Source organism: Pleurodeles waltl, chromosome 4_1, assembly GCF_031143425.1.
Source record: "Pleurodeles waltl isolate 20211129_DDA chromosome 4_1, aPleWal1.hap1.20221129, whole genome shotgun sequence".
Lineage (NCBI taxonomy): Eukaryota > Metazoa > Chordata > Amphibia > Caudata > Salamandridae > Pleurodeles > Pleurodeles waltl.
This window is the reverse complement of record NC_090442.1, coordinates 987,515,855-987,536,725: the sequence shown is the minus strand read 5'-3', so window position 1 is coordinate 987,536,725 and position 20,871 is coordinate 987,515,855. Positions and strand designations below refer to the sequence as shown.

The 20,871-nt window shown below is 44.7% G+C and overlaps 1 protein-coding gene across 3 annotated transcripts in view; it reads right to left on the bottom strand.

The window, feature by feature from the left end:
• Positions 1-20,871, bottom strand: part of LRRK2 (leucine rich repeat kinase 2) — a 1,446,345-nt gene that overhangs the window by 741,671 nt on the left and 683,803 nt on the right. The window lies entirely within an intron of this gene.

The following is a 20,871-nucleotide window of genomic DNA, read 5'->3' as shown; positions in this document are numbered from 1 at the left end:
GACATGTAATCTGTACACCCCGTTCAAGGCTAGGAACATAGAACAAGATCTCCTTCTACTTGTGTTGCCCATTCGGAAACAGCTCCTAACATCTAGACATATCATTGCAGCAGAGCTGTGCCTCTAACACTGTGTGGTTTTCAATATATAGATGGTGCATGTAAGGAAATGCCTCCTTGGCATGGTTGCCCCCTGACTTTTTGCCTTTGCTGATGCTATGTTTACAATTGAAAGTGTGCTGAGGCCTGCTAACCAGGCCCCAGCACCAGTGTTCTTTCCCTAACCTGTACTTTTGTATCCACAATTGGCAGACCCTGGCATCCAGATAAGTCCCTTGTAACTGATACTTCTAGTACCAAGGGCCCTGATGCCAAGGAAGGTCTCTAAGGGCTGCAGCATGTCTTATGCCACCCTGGAGACCTCTCACTCAGCACAGACACACTGCTTGCCAGCTTGTGTGTGCTAGTGAGAACAAAACGAGTAAGTCGACATGGCACTCCCCTCAGGGTGCCATGCCAGCCTCTCACTGCCTATGCAAGTATAGGTCAGTCACCCCTCTAGCAGGCCTTACAGCCCTAAGGCAGGGTGCACTATACCATAGGTGAGGGTACCAGTGCATGAGCATGGTACCCCTACAGTGTCTAAACAAAACCTTAGACATTGTAAGTGCAGGGTAGCCATAAGAGTATATGGTCTGGGAGTTTGTCAAACACGAACTCCACAGCACCATAATGGCTACACTGAAAACTGGGAAGTTTGGTATCAAACTTCTCAGCACAATAAATGCACACTGATGCCAGTGTACATTTTATTGTAAAATACACCACAGAGGGCACCTTAGAGGTGCCCCCTGAAACTTAACCGACTGTCTGTGTAGGCTGACTAGTTCCAGCAGCCTGCCACACTAGAGACATGTTGCTGGCCCCATGGGGAGAGTGCCGTTGTCACTCTGAGGCCAGTAACAAAGCCTGCACTGGGTGGAGATGCTAACACCTCCCCCAGGCAGGAGCTGTGACACCTGGCGGTGAGCCTCAAAGGCTCACCCCTTTGTCACAGCCCAGCAGGGCCCTCCAGCTTAGTGGAGTTGCCCGCCCCCTCCGGCCACGGCCCCCACTTTTGGCGGCAAGGCTGGAGGGAACAAAGAAAGCAACAAGGAGGAGTCACTGGCCAGTCAGGACAGCCCCTAAGGTGTCCTGAGCTGAAGTGACTCTAACTTTTAGAAATCCTCCATCTTGCAGATGGAGGATTCCCCCAATAGGGTTAGGATTGTGACCCCCTCCCCTTGGGAGGAGGCACAAAGAGGGTGTACCCACTCTCAGGGCTAGTAGCCATTGGCTACTAACCCCCCAGACCTAAACACGCCCTTAAATTTAGTATTTAAGGGCTACCCTGAACCCTAGAAAATTAGATTCCTGCAACTACAAGAAGAAGGACTGCCTAGCTGAAAAACCCCTGCAGAGGAAGACCAGAAGACGACAACTGCCTTGGCTCCAGAAACTCACCGGCCTGTCTCCTGCCTTCCAAAGATCCTGCTCCAGCGACGCCTTCCAAAGGGACCAGCGACCTCGACATCCTCTGAGGACTGCCCCTGCTTCGAAAAGACAAGAAACTCCAGAGGACAGCGGACCTGCTCCAAGAAAGGCTGCAACTTTGTTTCCAGCAGCCTTGAAAGAACCCTGCAAGCTCCCCGCAAGAAGCGTGAGACTTGCAACACTGCACCCGGCGACCCCGACTCGGCTGGTGGAGATCCAACACTTCAGGAGGGACCCCAGGACTACTCTACGACTGTGAGTACCAAAACCTGTCCCCCCTGAGCCCCCACAGCGCCGCCTGCAGAGGGAATCCCGAGGCTTCCCCTGACCGCGACTCTCTGAAACCTAAGTCCCGACGCCTGGAAAAGACCCTGCACCCGCAGCCCCCAGGACCTGAAGGACCGGACTTTCACTGGAGAAGTGACCCCCAGGAGTCCCTCTCCCTTGCCCAAGTGGAGGTTTCCCCGAGGAAGCCCCCCCTTGCCTGCCTGCAGCGCTGAAGAGATCCGTTGATCTCTCATAGACTAACATTGCGAACCCGACGCTTGTTTCTACACTGCACCCGGCCGCCCCCGCGCTGCTGAGGGTGAAATTTCTGTGTGGGCTTGTGTCCCCCCCGGTGCCCTACAAAACCCCCCTGGTCTGCCCTCCGAAGACGCGGGTACTTACCTGCAAGCAGACCGGAACCGGGGCACCCCCTTCTCTACATTCTAGCCTATGCGTTTTGGGCACCACTTTGAACTCTGCACCTGACCGGCCCTGAGCTGCTGGTGTGGTGACTTTGGGGTTGCTCTGAACCCCCAACGGTGGGCTACCTTGGACCAAGAACTGAACCCTGTAAGTGTCTTACTTACCTGGTAAAACTAACAAAAACTTACCTCCCCCAGGAACTGTGAAAATTGCACTGTGTCCACTTTTAAAGTAGCTATTTGTCAATAACTTGAAAAGTATACATGCAATTGAAATGATTCAAAGTTCCTAATGTACTTACCTGCAATACCTTTCAAACAAGATATTACATGTTAAATTTGAACCTGTGGTTCTTAAAATAAACTAAGAAAAGATATTTTTCTATAACAAAACCTATTGGCCGGATTTGTCTCTGAGTGTGTGTACCTCATTTATTGTCTATGTGTATGTACAACAAATGCTTAACACTACTCCTTGGATAAGCCTACTGCTCGACCACACTACCACAAAATAGAGCATTAGTATTATCTATTTTTACCACTATTTTACCTCTAAGGGGAACCCTTGGACTCTGTGCATGCTATTCCTTACTTTGAAATAGCACATACAGAGCCAACTTCCTACAGTGCACTTCCCTAGAGAGATCAGAGGAGCTCTCTGGCCACTACTGTCCTGGAACTAATCCTCTGATCGACCTGCGGCTCAGCTGATGCTAATCTTCCATCTTACAATGAAGGACTGCCAACCTCACTCCAGACCAGCTCCCTGGCTCAGCTCTCTGGGTATGGGTGTCTCAGGTTATCCTCCTAGATTAGGAAGAGGGTACACCTACTATACTTTCAGAGTGTAGGTAGTGATAGATAGGATTATCATGGCTGGACTGTTTATCCTTTTCACCATGTTAGTAATGCTGGTTACAATGCTTTGTTTCATCAGCTTAATGACCACAGCTCATTCTCTCTAGGCAATTATACGATTGTTTCAATAAATGTTTGAAAAACTTTATTTATATCTTTCTTGTGTTTACAATGGGCATGCATGAGTGAAATAACAAAAGGGTAACATCTGTTTCCATGGCTTCCTTGGGAGTCAGAATGTCATGTTCAAGGTTGCTGAAATCATCTGTTCTTCTGGGAAAGTGGGGGGGTTCAGGTGAGGCACTGTGAACTAGCTAGGAATTGGGTTGACAGTTCCTGATTGTGTAGACAGACTCAGTCCTCTCGTCCTGAAATTCTGTCACCTTATTACCCAGTTCTACCTTTTTAGTGGAAACTGTATATCAAGACCAATTGCAAACTATGTGATCAGTCTGTAAACAGCTTCCTGTAGCTCTAAAACATCTACCTACATGCATTTAAATGGAAGATTATGTATATCAAAGCATTACTATTTTAAAACTGGGCAGGTATTAAGCAGCAGAGATAATGGGTAGCCTGAGTAAACAAATGTGAAAAGGGTATGCTGGCCTTAAGTAGAGATTTCTCTTTAACAGTCTTTAGCCCTTTTTTTAAATAAACCAAGGTTTATTTATTTTTTAGTTTATAAAATGCACACTACAGTAAAATACATTGAATGAGGTCCAGCTTAAGTAAGATGGACAGAGGGCACATTTTGTAATAACAAATTACTCTAGCCTACAGTAATCCTACCACTTGCCCCAAATGTTCTTTTATTTGTGAGGGCAGCCTTGCGCTATATAGGTAGGCTCTTATCTTGGCACATCTGTCCATGGTGAAACACCATGCATTCACAGAAGACAGGGTGGTTAAGGTGAGGACAGGGTGGTTAAGGTCCAGAAATGGGCAATGTCCTGTTTTTCAACCAATGTGCTTAATACGCTTAGGGACTGATTGTCTTTGTAACCTCCCAAGTCCTATGAGAGACACAGGAGAGCAATGCGTGGGGAAGGAGCAATGGTTCACTCCAAAATGCAGGATAGGGTAGTGATAATAGATGATCAATACTTCAGAATCACTGTGGACATCCACACAACACAAAAAAAACTCTCTTCTCTGGGCACCTGCAATCTCACCACAGCTGTATCGGAGTCAAACAGGTTATGCGCAAACATTTAATTTTTATATGTATAAGTCTCGAAGAGACTCCCAGCACCCGCCAGTTGCTGGCATCTAGGGGGTCCACCCATGCTTTCCATTTTTCCGTCAAAGGTACAGCGAGGTCAGGGGAGTTAATAACCAATGATTTGTAAGTAGAGGATATGGCCCCTTTCCCCGGGGACCCTGTGGGGAGCTTAGTTTCTAGGAAGGTTGTACTCAGGGACCCCAGAGTCAAAGTGCTCCTGTGTCTCCTGGAATTACCTCATATGGGACCCCTGCCAGAAATCCCCCAATCTTGAGAAGCTGATGAGGTCCCAGTGACGGAGGCCCTCCAGATGGGACATGTGCCCTATTCAGCTGCCTTTCCACAAGGTGGCAGGGGTGGTCTCCTGGGTGGGTCTTCAGTCCATCCCCTTCCAATGTAAGGTCGACCTCCAGGCCAACAAAAACACCTTTGGAAAGTCCGGGAGGGAGTGAGGGATAGGATTTCTTTACAGCATGAACAGCATCTTATTGAAACCTATGAAGGAGACTTTAGTAAATTAGGCAGGGTCTTCCCAACCACCCTGAAACCACTCATTCAGGAATACCAACTGAGAGGCCCAATAATGTTGTCTCATCTCTGCGATGCCAAACCTCCAGCCAAATGTGGATTGTGCGCATTTGCTGAAGGTGATACAGGGTGCTTGGTTTACTCAAAAGAATTATAGTTTTAGTGAATTTTGGCTTGAAATACGATAAACCAGTGATGCAGAATCGCCAATGGGAAGTGTCATTGGTTGCAGGAAAATAAATTACTTAAATAATTAAGTTTGATGTGAATATTTTTATTCTTTCTTAAAAAAGAGTTACTGAGGACGTCTTACGGAGATGACGCCTTTTCTCTTCTTTTCTTCTTCCAGGACCTCCGGAGCTCCCGTCCGCCGACACCCTGGCTCAGCTATGCTCCTCCAGGAGCATGGCAAAGGATAAACTCTGTTGGCGTCCACTTGGTGTCTGGGGTCCTCCTCTCAGTGGATCCTCTACTTTGGCACATTGGGGCTTCTCCACGCCTCACCCAGGCTCTGCGTCAATCTTCGAATCTCCAATACCTCTGCTCTACGACTCAGGATCTTCTCCTCGGTCCGTCTCCTGATAACAAAGAAAAGAGATCTCCTTCCATTTCCTTCCGGATTCCTCCTGCCTCCTCCTGGAACGACACCTCGTTTGTCAGTCCCACGCAGGATCACAGGTGTTTTGTGTATTTTTCAGCCATGTCTGACTTCTGGTTTGTCAGCCCTGCAATATGAGAATGGCGTATGTGATGTCATTTTCAGTCCCAGGAAATGGTTTGTCCCTACTATCCAGACACATTCCCTTCTCAGAATTTTCCTGCTTGGGGAAAAGGGGAAATCGTGACAGGGAATCTGCATTGCAATTATCCTTCCCTTTTTATGTCAGACTTCAAATTGGAATAGTTGCAGGGAGAGGAACCATTGGAGAACTCTTGGGTTAGTCCCTTTATTCTAGCTTAACCAAGTCAAAGGGACATGGTCAGTACAAAGAATGAAGGGTCTCCGTCAAGATAATATCGCAGTTTTGCCATTACATATTTAACAGCTAAGTACGCCTTTTCTATAGTTGGAAAAACAGTTTCTCTGGGGAATAATTTGTGACTGATAAAAAGGATAGGCATTTCCACCCCTTCTAAATTACTTCCAGACAAGATGGCACCTATACCATTAACTGGAGGCATCTGTTTGCAGTATAAATGGTTTCCCAAAGTTAGGAGGGATTAATATAGCACTAGCTGTGATAATCTCTGAGTTTGTGAAAGGCTTTCAACTGCTTTAATAGGTGGCTGAATGAAGACTGTAGTCGCGGTGCTCTTGTTTAGAAGGTCAGTTAAAGGGGCAACAATGGCTGAATATTGGAGTATGAATCTTCTAAAGTATCCCACTAGCCCAAGAAAGGTGTTGACCTCTCTTTGATTTTTTGGAAAAGGGACTTCTGTGATAGCTTTATTTTTTTCTGACTGTGGTTCAATGACCCCATTTCCCAAGATATAACCTAGGTATTTCACTTTGTTGTACCAAGCTCTGGATTTCTTTGCATTTATGTGTAAATTAGCCCTTAGTAGTTCTTCTAGTATTCTTGCTAGATGGTTTAGATGTTCATCCCAGGTGTGGCTAAATAAAACTATATCATCCAGATAAGCTGAGGAGTAGCCTTGATTTTCTTTAGGACCTGTTCATGAGGCGGTGAAAGGTAGCAGGTGCCCCATGAAGTCCGAAGGGAAGCACAGTGAATTGAAATAATCCAAAAGGAATGGTAAAGGCTGTTTTATCTCTGTCTTCTTTTTTTAAGGGTATTTGCCAATAGCCCTTGGTGAGATCTATGGTGGTTATATATTTGGCATCTCATAATCTTTTGATTACTTCATCTACTCTAGGAAGTGAGTATGCATCAAATTTAGAGATATTATTACTGGCCCTGACATCTATACAACAGCAGGTGCTCCCATCCGGCTTTAGTACAAGGACTATGGGAGATGGCCAGTTACTCTTGGTGGGTTCTATAAGTCCCATCTTTAGCATTTGTTCTACTTCAGTACAAATAGCTAAACGTTTAACAGTGGGAATCCTATAGGGTTTTTGCCTCATCATTCTTCCTTCTCGAGTTGGGATGGCAAGCTCACTCAAGGTAGTTTTCCTGGGTACATCTGAAATGATATCAGAAAAAGGACTATAAAACCTTCTCCAGTTCCTCTTTTTGGTGAACAGAGAGGCCTTCATTCACAGGAAGCTGATCAAGGGTGGCGTGGAGACAACTATCAGGATCAGTGAGGCCGACAGACTTAGGGAGAGGACCCAACCATTTTTAGGAGGTTCAGATGAACGTTTTGTTCTTTATAGGGACCCAATTTCAATTCATGGGTAATCTTTCCTATTCTTTTCAGTATCTTCAAGGGACCTCTCCATTCAGACCTAAATTTGGTTTCTGATGTGGCTAACAACACAAGTACTCACTCACCTGCCTGATAAAGTATTGATTTCTTTCCTTTATCATAGACTTGCTTCTATCTCTCCTGACTCTTCTCTAAATTCTTATGGGCTAGTTCTCGAAATTTCCCTATATCGGTTCATAACTGTTGAGTATAGTCTAATAAGTTACCCGCTTCCTGTTCTGTGTCCTTTTCCCATGACTCTTGAGTGATTTTCAAGAGGGTTTGAGGTTTCCATTGATACAACAATTCAAAGGGAGAACATCCTATACTGCTCTGCACTTGACCCCTCAAAAAGAAGAGGGCTAGGGAACCCTCTGGTCCCAACACTTCCCTTCACCGGACAACAACTTCTTTAATATAAGTGTAAGAGAACCATTATAAAATTCTACTAGGCCATCTGTTTGAGGATGATGAAAAAGATGTATTGATGTGTCGAATGTCTAATTGCTTGCATATTTATGGCATTAACCTTGAAACAAATGGAGTACCCTGGTCGTTGAGTATTTCTTTTGGGAAGCCTACTCAGGAGAATACTTTGATCAGATGCTGGACAATAGTTTTAGTAGCTGGGCTATGTATTGAAAAAGCCTCAGGATATCGATTGGCATTATCAACCAGCACACAAGGGTATTGGTGACCTTTGGATGACTTGGGAGGGGGGGCGATAAGATCCATTCCAAACCTTTCGAAGGGAGTTTTTATAATGGGTAGGGGTTGTAATGGGGCTTTAGGTGGTTGGTAAGGATTATTTCGCTGACAAATTTCACATTCTTGACAATATTTTTCATGTGTGCAAAAATACCATGGCAACAGAAATTTAGAACAATTTCTCAAGTGGTTTTCTGAGCTTCTGAATGGCCTGCTAATAAGCATGTATGTGCATAAAACATGTTCTGATCCTGAAATTCTTTAGGAACAAGTAATTGAAGGGGAGGTCAGTGGGTCCCGCTTTCTGATATAATGGTCCCTTTTTGATCTAGAATTGTGGATATAGGTCAATTCGGTTTTGTTTAGCCTTTTCCCATATAAGTTGTAAAAAGCTAACATTTAATTGAGTAGTTCGAAAATTATGATCTCTTTTCCAGGGTTCTAGGGTCAGTAATGCATCTTTAGGTGGCAGGGGTTTTGTTTCTATATGTTCTTCCTTCTCATCTCTCCTGCTTAAGATGGCCTTCTGGAATAGTTCTTATCAGTCCCCAGTACAACAGCTTCAGCAAACATTGAAACAAACCTACCTCAACTTCTTCCTCTTGGCAACCTGTTGTGGTTATAAAAAGGCAGGCCACCGGATAGGTTTTTATATCCCCATGTACACACCTAATATTAACAAATTTGATTGGTATGATGTGAGAAGGAAGTGGAAGTATAAAATCACTTTGGACTACTGATTGTTTACATCTTGAATCTAGTAGAGAGACAGTCCACTTCTGGTTAATTGATACACTTACATAAAAGCAAGGGCGAAATTCCTAAGTGTAAAAACTGGAACTAGGAGCGTAGTTAATTTCCATACGTTCTGCTGTGGTTTTCTTGCTTTTACAAAACCTGGATATGGCCCCATTCCCCACTTTCGAAGCATTTTGGTCCTAGGGGTAGTGGAGCATCAGATTTAGACTGTGGTATTCTTTTCATGTCATTTGAGGATTTGAAAGCCTTTCTCTCGTCAGCTGGTTTCCCTTGTTTCATTGTGGTGATAGACCCTTTCTCTATGTCGACTGAGTGGACCCGAGATTAGACACGTGCGAAAGTTGTAGCCATCTCTGCGGTTTGGTGTACAGTGATTCCGTAATGATGGCATAACTACTTTTGCGTAGTGTATCGCAAGGCTTCTAAGAATTAATCCAGACAGATTTTGTCCATAATCACCTTACTGTTTTCCTGGGGTTTTAACCTTTTGTTCACTGAGGTCTTCAATTTGAAATAGAGGATTTTAGGATTACCCCAGGGTTTCCTCTCTATTGTTGAAACCTTAACCAATAAGCTTCTTCATCCAACCCAACTCTATCCAATATAGCTCTTTAGACTCCTTAATATGTAGGCTTCTCCCAGAGTTTTAGCAGTTTGATAGGCTAGGCAGCCGGGGCTTCCCCAGTCAACAAGGGTGCTAAATAAAAAGGAGCATTGTGCCAGAAGCCATGCACTAGCCCAGTAGCTTGTTCTAAATTCCATAAAAAAAGAATCTAGATCCTCTCCTGGCATTAATTTTTGTAGCGTCACCATAGGTCCTGTACTTGAGGTTCCCCTATAGTTATCCAATCCTCTGGTCACGTGCAGTTGTTCCTGTGCCAATTTTTTAGATGCTCGGTTTGAGTCTTTAAGGCATCCAAAAATATTTCCAGATAAGCTTCAACTGGCAACTTTTGGCATAGCCCATTATAATTTGCGCTGTCCTTGAATTAAGCTTTGACTCAATGTTTCCGTTTTGTATTAATGGTGAGGTGCCCACAATCTCCACCATATGTCATTGGTTGTGGGAAAATAATTTAATCGTTAAGTTTAAAGTGAACATTTTTGTTCTTTCTTCAAAAAGGGGTTATTGAGGACTTCTTTTAGGATATTTTATTTTATTTTTTCCTTACTCCAGGACCTCCAGAGCTCTCATCCGGCGACACTCTGGCTCAGCCACGCTTCTCCAGGAGGATACGCTACTTTGTCTCACTGGGGCTTCTTCACGACTCACCCAGCCTCCGTGTCAACATCTGAATCTCTGATTCCTCCACTCCACAACTCAGAATCTTCTCCTTAGTCCACCTTCTGATTTAAAGACACATACTCTACTTCTGCTTCCTTCTGGATTCTGCATGCCTCCTCCTGGAACTCCACCTCTTGCTTGTCAGTCCTGTGCAGGCTCACAGGTGCTTTAGTCCATTCCTGCCATGCCTGACTTCCAGTTTGCCAGCCCTGCAATATCAGAAGGGCATTTGTGGTGTCATTTTCAGTCCCAGTGAAATGAATTGGTATGTTCTCGTCCCCACTATCCTGATGGGAAGTTTGGAAGAACATACAGAAATCTCAGCAGCACAGTCATCTTAAATAGTGCCATATTGCCCAAAAAGGTGTGCAGTAATTTGGCCCACTTATTAAGGTATGTACACGCAGTTGATATTAGAGGTTTAAGATTAAGGCTCCATATGAGAGACAGGAGCACTTATATGTGAAATCCCAAGTACTGAAAACTGAGTTGGGGTCGCAAATCCTTAGCCTGCCACCCTCAAGTGAGAGAGACGAGAAGAGATTTGAACCAATTTACTTGGAGGCTCAGGGGAATTACATATAGGGCCTGCATGTGTTGGAGCCGTGGCCCGGTACGGTCAGGTCATGAGAAAAAAAATAGCGCATCATTGGCATACAGCACAGCGGTCCCCCTCACTGTTACTCCACCTAAACTCCCATACCTACGCATCACACCTGATCTACGTGCTGTCATGGACTCTACTGCCAGTTTGATTAGTAAGGGTGACAGTGAACATCCCTGCCTGGTGCAGCTCTAGATCAGGACAGTGCAAGAGAGGACCCCTCTAACTAGCACCTGCGCCCTGGGGGAAGTGTGCAGCGCCCATACTTAAGATATAAACCGTGGACCAAACCCCAGCTTATTAAACACCCCCGTCAGGAAGTCCAAGTTGAGAAAACCAAATTATTTTTTCAAAGTCAACAAGCATAAGGGCACATGGGTCGACAAGATGCTGACAATATTCCAGAGCAGGGTGTACTCTCTGTATGCAGTGTCTCGTGCTGGGCTGGAGTATGAATCCACATTGGTCGGGTGGGCCAGTTTTGAGAGTACACTGAGAAGCCTGCTGACCAAATTCTCTCCATAAAGCTTAAGTTCCTCATTAATGAAGGAAATCAGCCAATGCCATGAACAGCTTTTGGGCGGATTCCCAGATTTGTGTAGGACTGCAATTGTGGACAAATTCAGACCTTGAGGAAAACAGCCTCTCTTGATTGCTTTGTTATACATAGACAGTAGTGGTGGCAAAAGCGATTTTCGAAATTTCTGATAGTATTCGATCAGGATCCCATCTAGGCCCTGTGCCTGGCCAGGAATCAAGTCCTTGATTGCTTCCTCCAGATCCGCTAGTTCTAAAGGATAGTGAAGATCTTTCCTATCAAGCACATTAAGAGTTGTGTGTGGGGGGTCTGCTATCAACGGCCTGGCTTCTTCCTTTACGGATCTTCCACTTCTTGCATATAGCGTTTGGTATTAATCACACAAGTCATAGCTGTCTCACACACAGTGGTGATCCGCCACCCTGTGAAGTCAACAACCCCGGGGATCACTCAGAAGGTTACATTATGGGTCGCCAGCCAGTAAACTAATTTACTAGATTTGTCTCCCAACTCACATACATGTCTAGAGGAGGCGATCCAGCATTGTCATGTCTTGTTGATGTAGATGTGCCTCTGGGATGCCCTGTGAACAGTCTGCTGGGTTCCATGTGGCCACTCGCTCCCGTTCCAGCTGCATGTTCAACTCTCACACTCAAGTACCTTTTTGTTATTCTGCCGTTCCTAGGCTTTAAGGTGGGGCTTGGCCATTCCCCACATGTATGCCTTCACAGCCACCCAGAAGATGCTGGACAAGTCAACTAACCCAACATTTAGGTCTAAGTATGCGTTTATTTATTGTGACAAAAACAGACTAACTTCCCTATCAGTCAGGCACCACTCTTGAGGCACCAAATCAGACAGAATTATGCCCTCTGAGTCTCCAGCAGGAGAATGACCGGCAAGTGATCTGAGATCCTCCAGGGCCAGGTGTGTGCTCCTGTGGTGGAAAGAAGCTCCACAGAGGGCACAAAGGAGAGGTCAATACATGACCTACTTTTGTAAGCCAAGGATGTACAAGTGTAATCCAGTTTCATCAGTTTCCAGACGCACCAGGCATCACAGAGTCCGAGCCTTGAGGCCCACCTAGACAGACCTGTTTCTCACAATGCAGTAACTCCCATAGCTCTCTATGAGTCCCTCCGTGAGGACAACAAAGCACTGAAGTCCCCACCCATAATCGTAATTCCATGTGAGAACTGGAGCACTAGGGCCTTAAGTAGCGGCTGATAGTTTTCGGGGTACGTAAAAACGAATCAAGTTATAGGCTTGTCCTTCTATCACCCATTCAAGTGCAAAATACCTACCTATTGGGTCTGTCTCAACATGGGAGACCATCATGGGGACGTTCTCACATAGGACTATGGTGGCCCCCCACCTTGAGTCTCTTGTGTATCCCACATAGTAAACCCAGTATTAGCTGTAGCAAGCCAAGAACACTTGGCCCCCAGTAGTTGAGTTTCTTGTAATATCAAACTGTTAGTGTGCTGCGTTTCGCAAAGCCAAGGACTAAACCCCATTTATTACGACTGTTCAGGTCACTGACATTCTATGTCATCACCCACAGATAGTACATAGGTGGGCTTGTGATAGATTCTGTGAAACAAGCTGATTAGCAATGTTCTAGATCAACCATTTATTGGCTGTCACCTCTCTGCCCTATCAGGCCAATACCTGCAATGAAAACTGTTACTGAAATGCACTGTAGTGAAAGCCTATCTGACTGTAAATAATATGGCCAACAGGGCCAAATCACCTTTCTAAACCCCCAACTCCTCCCACCCCAGGCATCCCCCTCTGAAGCATCTGTCACCCAAACATTCAGAATAACAAACTAGTCAAAAACATGAGATTATGTTAACCTCACTGCCTCCCCCAAGGAAGAACAATATTTAACGATACGGTGTTGCTGGCATAGTAATAAACAAAGCAAACTATCTACTGAAAATATGTTCCAGATGTGGCATTCACAGCCCTAAAGAAGGACCAGTTTCCCCGTCCTCTCATCCAGTGGTTGTTTCTCATAGGCTTCACTCTGATCAGTGTTGCCGGGAGTGCATTTCTTTAACTTGTGCACCCTGGCTAAGAGTCACCGGGACCCACGTAGAATCTTTGTCTGATGCCTAAGAGTCAGGAGATCCCAAGGGGATTACCACAATCCCTTCTGGATCTTCTGCACTGTTACATCTACGGGAGAAGGCTCAGTCGATACCCGTGTCTCATGTCACCTCTGAGCCCTAAGGCGGGGTGGGTGGGTTTCCCATTGTTCTGTTTTCCATTCCCTCGATGTTTCAGTGTGTCACAGGAGAATGACTTGGATGAGTGAATGACTCAGAGCTTGGCAGGCAATATAAGGACTTATGCCCCGGATACACCGGCCTAGTAAAGTCTGGAAATATTATAATCTTTGTGGATTGGTACAAACACATTTCTTTATCCTTGGCCGCCTGGAGAATCACATCTCTATCCCTGTAATTCAAGACTTTAGCAATAATGGGATGAAGGGGTGCTATTGGTGGCAACTTTGTCCCTAGAGATCTACAAGCTCCTTCAAGAACAAAGTAGGGTGATGGTGTCTCCACTGGAATCCAAGAGGTGACCCACTGCTTAACGAATGTCTCCAGGGAGGAACCATCCTGGCCCTCTGGGAATCCTATGAAGCACCAAATTGCTTCCCTTGGCTTTATTCTCATTGTTCTCTGCACACTCCTCCAGATCATGGGATGAAGTGGACGGGCCTGCCACTGTGGCTTTAAGCACAGTATCTTTCAGATATGAAATGAATCCTTCAGCTCCCAAGACTCTGTCTACCCCATTGTGCAAGTCTCGTCTTATCAGGGCTAGATCCACCCCACTCACTGATCCTAGTTTCTAGCATTACTCGTAATACCTGAATGGCTTGGAGAATGATACTGGCGTCCACAGCTTTAGACATTTTAAAGATCGATTATGCCTAAAACCTTTGCCCTTAAAACAGCTGGTTTCAAATATGGTTTAATACCTGAATGTTCTTTTATTTCAGTCTGTCTCACAGGAAAAGCCCTAAATTCAATATCTCCTAGTCCAACTAAATTCAGGAGTGCCTCACTTTTTTTCTTGAATACAGAATGTTAGCACTCTAGCTGTTTACAGTTCTGTGGTGAAGCTACTGTATAACACTTGTGAGTCAAACGGCAGACTACGAGGATGTTTCATTCACCAAACATGATTTACTTCTGACATAGATGTTTGAGAGTTTATTTAAAAACAAGTTTCCTCCTTTTAGCTATCTAGGGCATTAACCGTAATTTCTGTGTCAAATGAAATCCCTCATTTTGGTCACTTATTGCCCCAGTGCTGATCCCATCAAAAACAGAGATTTTGCTTTAAGTCCCTCATGTGTCATCTGACGCAGGGGATGAGGACCCATGAGGCTTGGAGCCCAAGAAGCATCTGAATCACCTTCACAGAGATCCAGAATTAGGAGTGAAATATCTGGATCATATCCTGAATGTTTTGGACTTCGGGCAGAGATGGAAAAGCCCTGAGAACTACCATGTCCAGTATGGCATCTATAAAGTGGATTCTCTGTACAGCAATTAAGAGGGCATTTTGTTAACTGAAGAAAAATCCCAGAGTTCACAAAAGGGTGACCATCATCTAAACATGGTCCGTATCTGACTGCGGTGAGTACCCAGTTGAGATACAAAAATACATATATCCCCAACCAGAAAATATGAGCCACAGACACCACTATCACACTCGTAAACACCCTAGGGGCCGAGGCGAGGTTGAAGTGTAGGAGCATAAAATTGGAAGTACTGTGAGCACACATGAACCACAGGTACGATATGGTATGTGGGGTTAACGGACAGGTATTTGACAAACACCCAGCAAATCCAAAGAAAAATACAGTCTTCTGATTCCAGAGAAGAAAGAACGAGAGCCAATGTAAGCATTTTGAATATGTCCTTCTATAAGAAAGTATTCAGATACCACAGGTCCAGAATGTATCTGAGTCCACTATCCTTTTGGGGCACCTGTGATTAGTGAGAGTAACACCGTCCACCTTTCTCTGACTGTGGTACCCTCTTGATGGCTCAACTAGCCAGCATTATGTATACCGCTTGCCTATGGTTGGCTGCATGGTATGGTGAATCTTGGGATGGTAAAGAGGGAATGCAAGGAAGTGATGAAACAAACAGGAGGGAGAAGCCCTTCTGAATGATCTGCAGTACCCACCGCTCTGAAGCAGTGTATTTCCATCTGGGGAGCATGAAACAGATCATGCCCCTCAATAGCTCAGTGTGGTCCTGTAAGTGGAAATCAGACCACCCTGGGAGCTACTGTAAGGTAGAGATTTGTCATTGATGCACTGCACCGCCTTAGCCTCTGCCAAGTACCATGGAATTTTGAGTGGGATGCTTATCCGAGAGAGAGGGATGTCTCTGTTCAAATGGCACAAGAAATAACCTCCTGAACTTCCTCTATTTTCTTGAAGATGTAGGGCCGGTGAGAGCAGACTAGGGAATGAACTGAAACAAGGGTGTCCTTAAATCTCTCCAGTATAGAGTCCCCTCAAAGGGCACATCTGATGGGTAAGCCTGGGCATCCCCAGAAAATCCAGTTGCATGCATCAAGGTGTGCCACATAAGCGCCAAGGTGGTGCCCAAGTAAAAGCTTTCACAATCTGTTGTGTCAAGGCCAGCATGTATAACATGATTTACTGCATCTTGCTCATCCTGAATGAGGCAGAACACACTCAGAGAGTGTAGGGTTAGGCTAGCCCATGAAAATAACTTTTGCCAAAAACATCCATATGCTCGTATGCCCTACCTGAAGAAATAGAAATTTGGGTTCAGTTTTCTTGGAGTTGGTGTACCACAAGTCTTTCTGGAGCCAGTGTTAGGTTAGGAAGGTTCGATCACCACAAGCTTGCCTCTGCTACCTGGCCACAGGTCGACTGACAGGGGATGGCTAGCATGGCTTCCCCCATGATATTGTTGAGGTTTCTTTCAGAGCATCATTGAAGGGCAGAAAAAGTCTGAAGAGGCCAGACCCAGGAAGAGATTCTCAGTTAGCACCTTTGATTTCTTCTCTACAGTGCGTAGTTGTAGATCAAGGACTTCTGCTGCATTGCAGACGAACACAGCAAAAAGGAAGCACTCACATCAGAGGTTGGATCTGGTGAGGACACTAACTCAGTTTCTGGGAAGGTATCCTATACACTTGCCTTTTGTAAGTTTACATATATTCCAGCATCAGTGTAATGAGGGGGGAATTGTTGTCCACCACTTCATTGTCATTATTAAGAAAGATCTTTAAAAGCCCTTTGATTGCATTCAAATAAGAAACAAAACTCAGTGTCCTGTAGTATTGGCATTATGAAGGGACTACAAGCAGCATTCCAAGATGAATGGCTCACCTTTTCTATTTAATAGCAAGACATAGCTTTGGCACAGATAGACATCAGTTCTGGGGAGGGGCGGGGGAAGACCCACATCGAGATTGGATAGGGTACATGTGTTTTTGGGATGCTGTCAGCACAGTTAGGACCAGTATAGATCCTGGAACTAGAGAGGAGCTATGCACCAGCACTGGTGGTTTTCTGGAAGGAGGCCCACAAGTATTAGTCGGCACTGAGGAAGGGCCTGCGGCCAGAAATGTGACTGGTGGCTCCTGTGGCACTATGAGGCATCAAGGTACTCCAGAGGGATCCATCATCACCTTAAAGATTTGCAGTAAGGAATCATTAAAGGTCTCAATCTGCTGCATGGTGAAGACAGACCATAGAATTCGAAGTGCACCAGGACTAACCCCAGGACAGTTTCAGATCAGAGGATACAAAGGATAAAGAGCCCTCAGCGTACTGACTATGGAGCTTCTAGCCCAAATATCAGTGAGGGGGGATAAATCCCTTTTTGGCTTCTAGCATTTGTGATGCATTTTGGAGTTTCACTTACCCTGGACTCTGACCAGGACTGGCCTTGGGAGCAAGAACTGTTCAGAACTGTTCACAATCTGGAACAGCTCTGTGGAACAGCTCTGAGCACAACCTCTTCTTGTGTTCTGTGGCAAATTGTGGCCTCCCACTCACTGATCGCCTTCATGTGCATCAGAGCACACTTGCTGCACAACTTCAAGTCATCGCCAGACCCGAGACACCTAACATACACATTGTGAGTATCTGTGACAAACATCAGTAGCTATGGAACAACTTAAAACCTCTTATTTTTGGACAAGACATTATTTCTTCCCTGGCATGCTTTTGCTTCTAATTTGGAAATGCACTGGTTTACTGACAGAGTTGGGAGCAGAGCTATGGCACTGTCTCAGACAGCGTGGAAATAAAGGAATTGCTGTGAGGTCAACAGGGTGCGTCAAAATTCATCTTTGTTCCGTTACATTTGGGGCGGTGCATGGCATAGCAGAATCTGATGGTGCCAACTGGCAGTACTTACGTTAAGAATTACAGAACCAGCCAAGTGCCAGTAATATTCTAAAAGTGAGGAATCTGCAGTTAAAATTAAGTGCTAGCATTATTTTTGTTCATTAGAGCGCTGTGGTGAAGCTACAGTAGAATTACGGGGAATCAACTGAAAGAGTGCTGCTGCTTACATGATTTACTCAGCATAACAAACATTTTTCACATATGGCTAAGGAAGATATTTGTGAATTTATAAGAAAAAAAAGTGTCCTCATTTTAGCTTATGGAACACCTTCAGTAAATTCTATGGGAAAATCACAAGAGAATACCATTTTCTCTCAAACAATAGTTCATCAAATCCAAGCAGAAGCTCTGCATTTTACAAAGGTTAAAATGGCCTTATTACAATTGCTAAAATTAGTATATCACAAACAAATGATATATATTGTGAGTAGGATCGGCTATCACTTTTTGGACATGATTCATTTTGTGCCCTCAAATCCAGCATTCACTACAAAGCATTTAAATGGGATATAAAATGGTATAAAATGGTAGACATCTTCATAAAATCCAAAAGGAATGGTTCTTGTAACCTTCCACCTACAAAGACCTAATAGTCCCAAGATAAACAAACCATCTAACAACCACTTTTATGAATTTTGTGAATTTCACCCCAACTTTTAAGGATCTCATTTACAAAAACAATATTTTTACAAAGTGGATGGTACTTTCAGTTAGCTATTGATTACTCCACCCCTTGGATAATGCCTATGCATTGGAATAATTTACAGTGAATCAACACTACAACTTGCAACATATTTGTATTGTTCACTCAAGTACAAAAAAATAAGAGGCTGATGATGAGCAAGTGATGACTTTTATATTGCTGTCAAATAAAAGAGCCAAAAGAAACCTGGAAATAACGTGAAGTCAGCAATGAGGCACTTTCAAATAGTTCTCATTCACCAGATAGTCACTTCTATAGCAATTAAGTGGACAAACAGCATTCATTCAGCTGTCCCATTAAGGGATTTTTATTACATATGTTTCAGGGGTCTTGTAAACTGTGAATGCTGGCAACATCAAGTGAGCCTTACAGGAAAAAAAACTAAAAATGGCATCAAGATGAAAGAGGGAATACTGTCCCTTACAACCAGGCATGTATCACTTCCTCTTGGATGTCAACCATGACTGGACATACAGAGGAAAACTGAAAACACAAACACAAAACAAATACACATTCACAAATGCAGTAGGTTTCATTTTGTGCATCCCTCTCCTCAAAACCAGTGGCAAAGACATTTGTCTTGGGTTATGGAAAGTTTATCTACACATGTTCTCCAACAAACCTGTTATCTATGTTCACTTGTACTTGTTCTTCTCTTCCATCTACCTGCCTGAACTTTAACATATTCAAGATAAATTACATAAGTATTTTGGCACTATCATACCATGGCTGCCCATAACTTGCCGGGGATTAGCATCACTGGGCCACCATGTTGCTAAGGGTTACTACCATCGTGCGGGGGACAGCATGTTGGCAAGATTTACCACCTTTGCACTAGTGGAAGCCTATTTGTAGAGATTACCATCAATGACCTAGGGCTGGCAGCCTACCAGGAATTCCCATCTTTGTGTTATTGTGTCCATGTTGCAGCAGACTACCACCATTTTGCATCAAGGCCAACATGTTAGGATTACCACCAATGTAACAGGGCCAGCATGTTGTCAGTTGTTACCATCATTGTTCCTGAGTCAGCATGTCGCCAGGGAATGTCACAACTGTGCCAGGGACAGAATTTCGACACGGTTTATCACCACTGATTCGGGTGAAGCATTTAGCGGGGACTACCATCATAATGCCACAGCTGGCATGTTGCTAGAAATGACCACTTGTGTGCCAGGGCCAGCAAGCTGTCAGGCAGTACTTTTGTGCCAGAACCAGAAGGATGGTAGCGATTACTACCACTGACCCAGGCTCAGCATTTTGACAGAAATTAGGGCCAGCAGATTAACAGGGATTATCACCATTGTGCCATGGTAAAAATGTTGCCAGGGATTATTACCATTGAGCCAAGGTCAGCATCTTGACACAAAATGCACCCATTCTGTCTGGGCATGCATGCTGGCAAGGATTACCACCATTATGTCAGGGCCTTCATTTTATTTGGAATTACCACTATGGTACCAGTGTCTGTTGTCAGGGTCCATTGGCACTGCTCCAGACCCAATATGTCACCAAAAATGACCACCATTGTGCCAGGGCAAGCATGCTGAAAAGGATTACTAACAATGCACCAAGGTCAGCATGTTGTCATTGATTACCACTATTGTGCCTGGGAACTGCCTTTTATCAGGTATTACCACCACTATGCCCTATGCCAGGCTAGTATGTTGCCAGGAACTACCATCAGTGTGTCAAGACGAGTATGTTGCAAAGGCTTACCATCTTTGTGGCAATGCCTGCATGTTGCTAGAGTTTACCACTGTTGTGCCAGGACCAGCATTTCATGAGTTGAGACAGTGGGTAAAACGTACACAAAAACACAGACATAGGCACTCATATACAAACACGTACAGAAGGGCACAGTCAGACTTGCACACACACAGACATCTGCTCACACAAAAACACACACTGACTAGTAAACATGCACTTTCTCACACACACTGCACAAACGTTTTTTAACATCAGTTTCTTTACGGTTTCTGACGCTGTTCCAGCAGGACTGCTTCTTTTCTCCTCTCTATGAAATAGCTCATATTCACAGGTGCCAGGAGTTGGAGAGCAGGAGGGCAGTGCCTCATGCAGTCTAGGAAAGGAGGAGTAAGGGTAGGGACTATGGAGATGGTTCGGAGTGCATGGTGTGTAACAGAAAAGGGGGTGGATACCAATGGACCTGAGGGGACTGAGTGGTGGGGATGTGGGAAGTTGAGCAGAGGAGTAGGGGATGTGGAGGAGAGAGGTGCAAATGCCTGGCAGGGTCTGGGGGCCCAAAGACAATGTGGGATAATCAAGCAGGAGTTTGGGCCTCTGTGTGGCAAAGGTGTGCAACAAAGGACGGGCCATCGGGTGTTCTAGGGTGGTGTGAACAGGCCCAATTGAACAACTGGTTGCAGAATTTTCTTCACCAAGCCAGTGCATCTTCTTGGCCAGGGTGAGGCAGTTCAGGCATTACTGCATGAGAGTACGAGGATAAGCTTTTTAGTTTGCTTAGCAGTGGGCTGTGCAGCACATCTAGTGATGTTCACACAGCCCATCTCTATGCTAATTACAATACGCTTCACCTCAGAGACACAACTCTTAAATAACACTCCATAAACCACTTATTGAGTGTATCTTTGCTTTGACCATGTACAGCACTGTGCTGG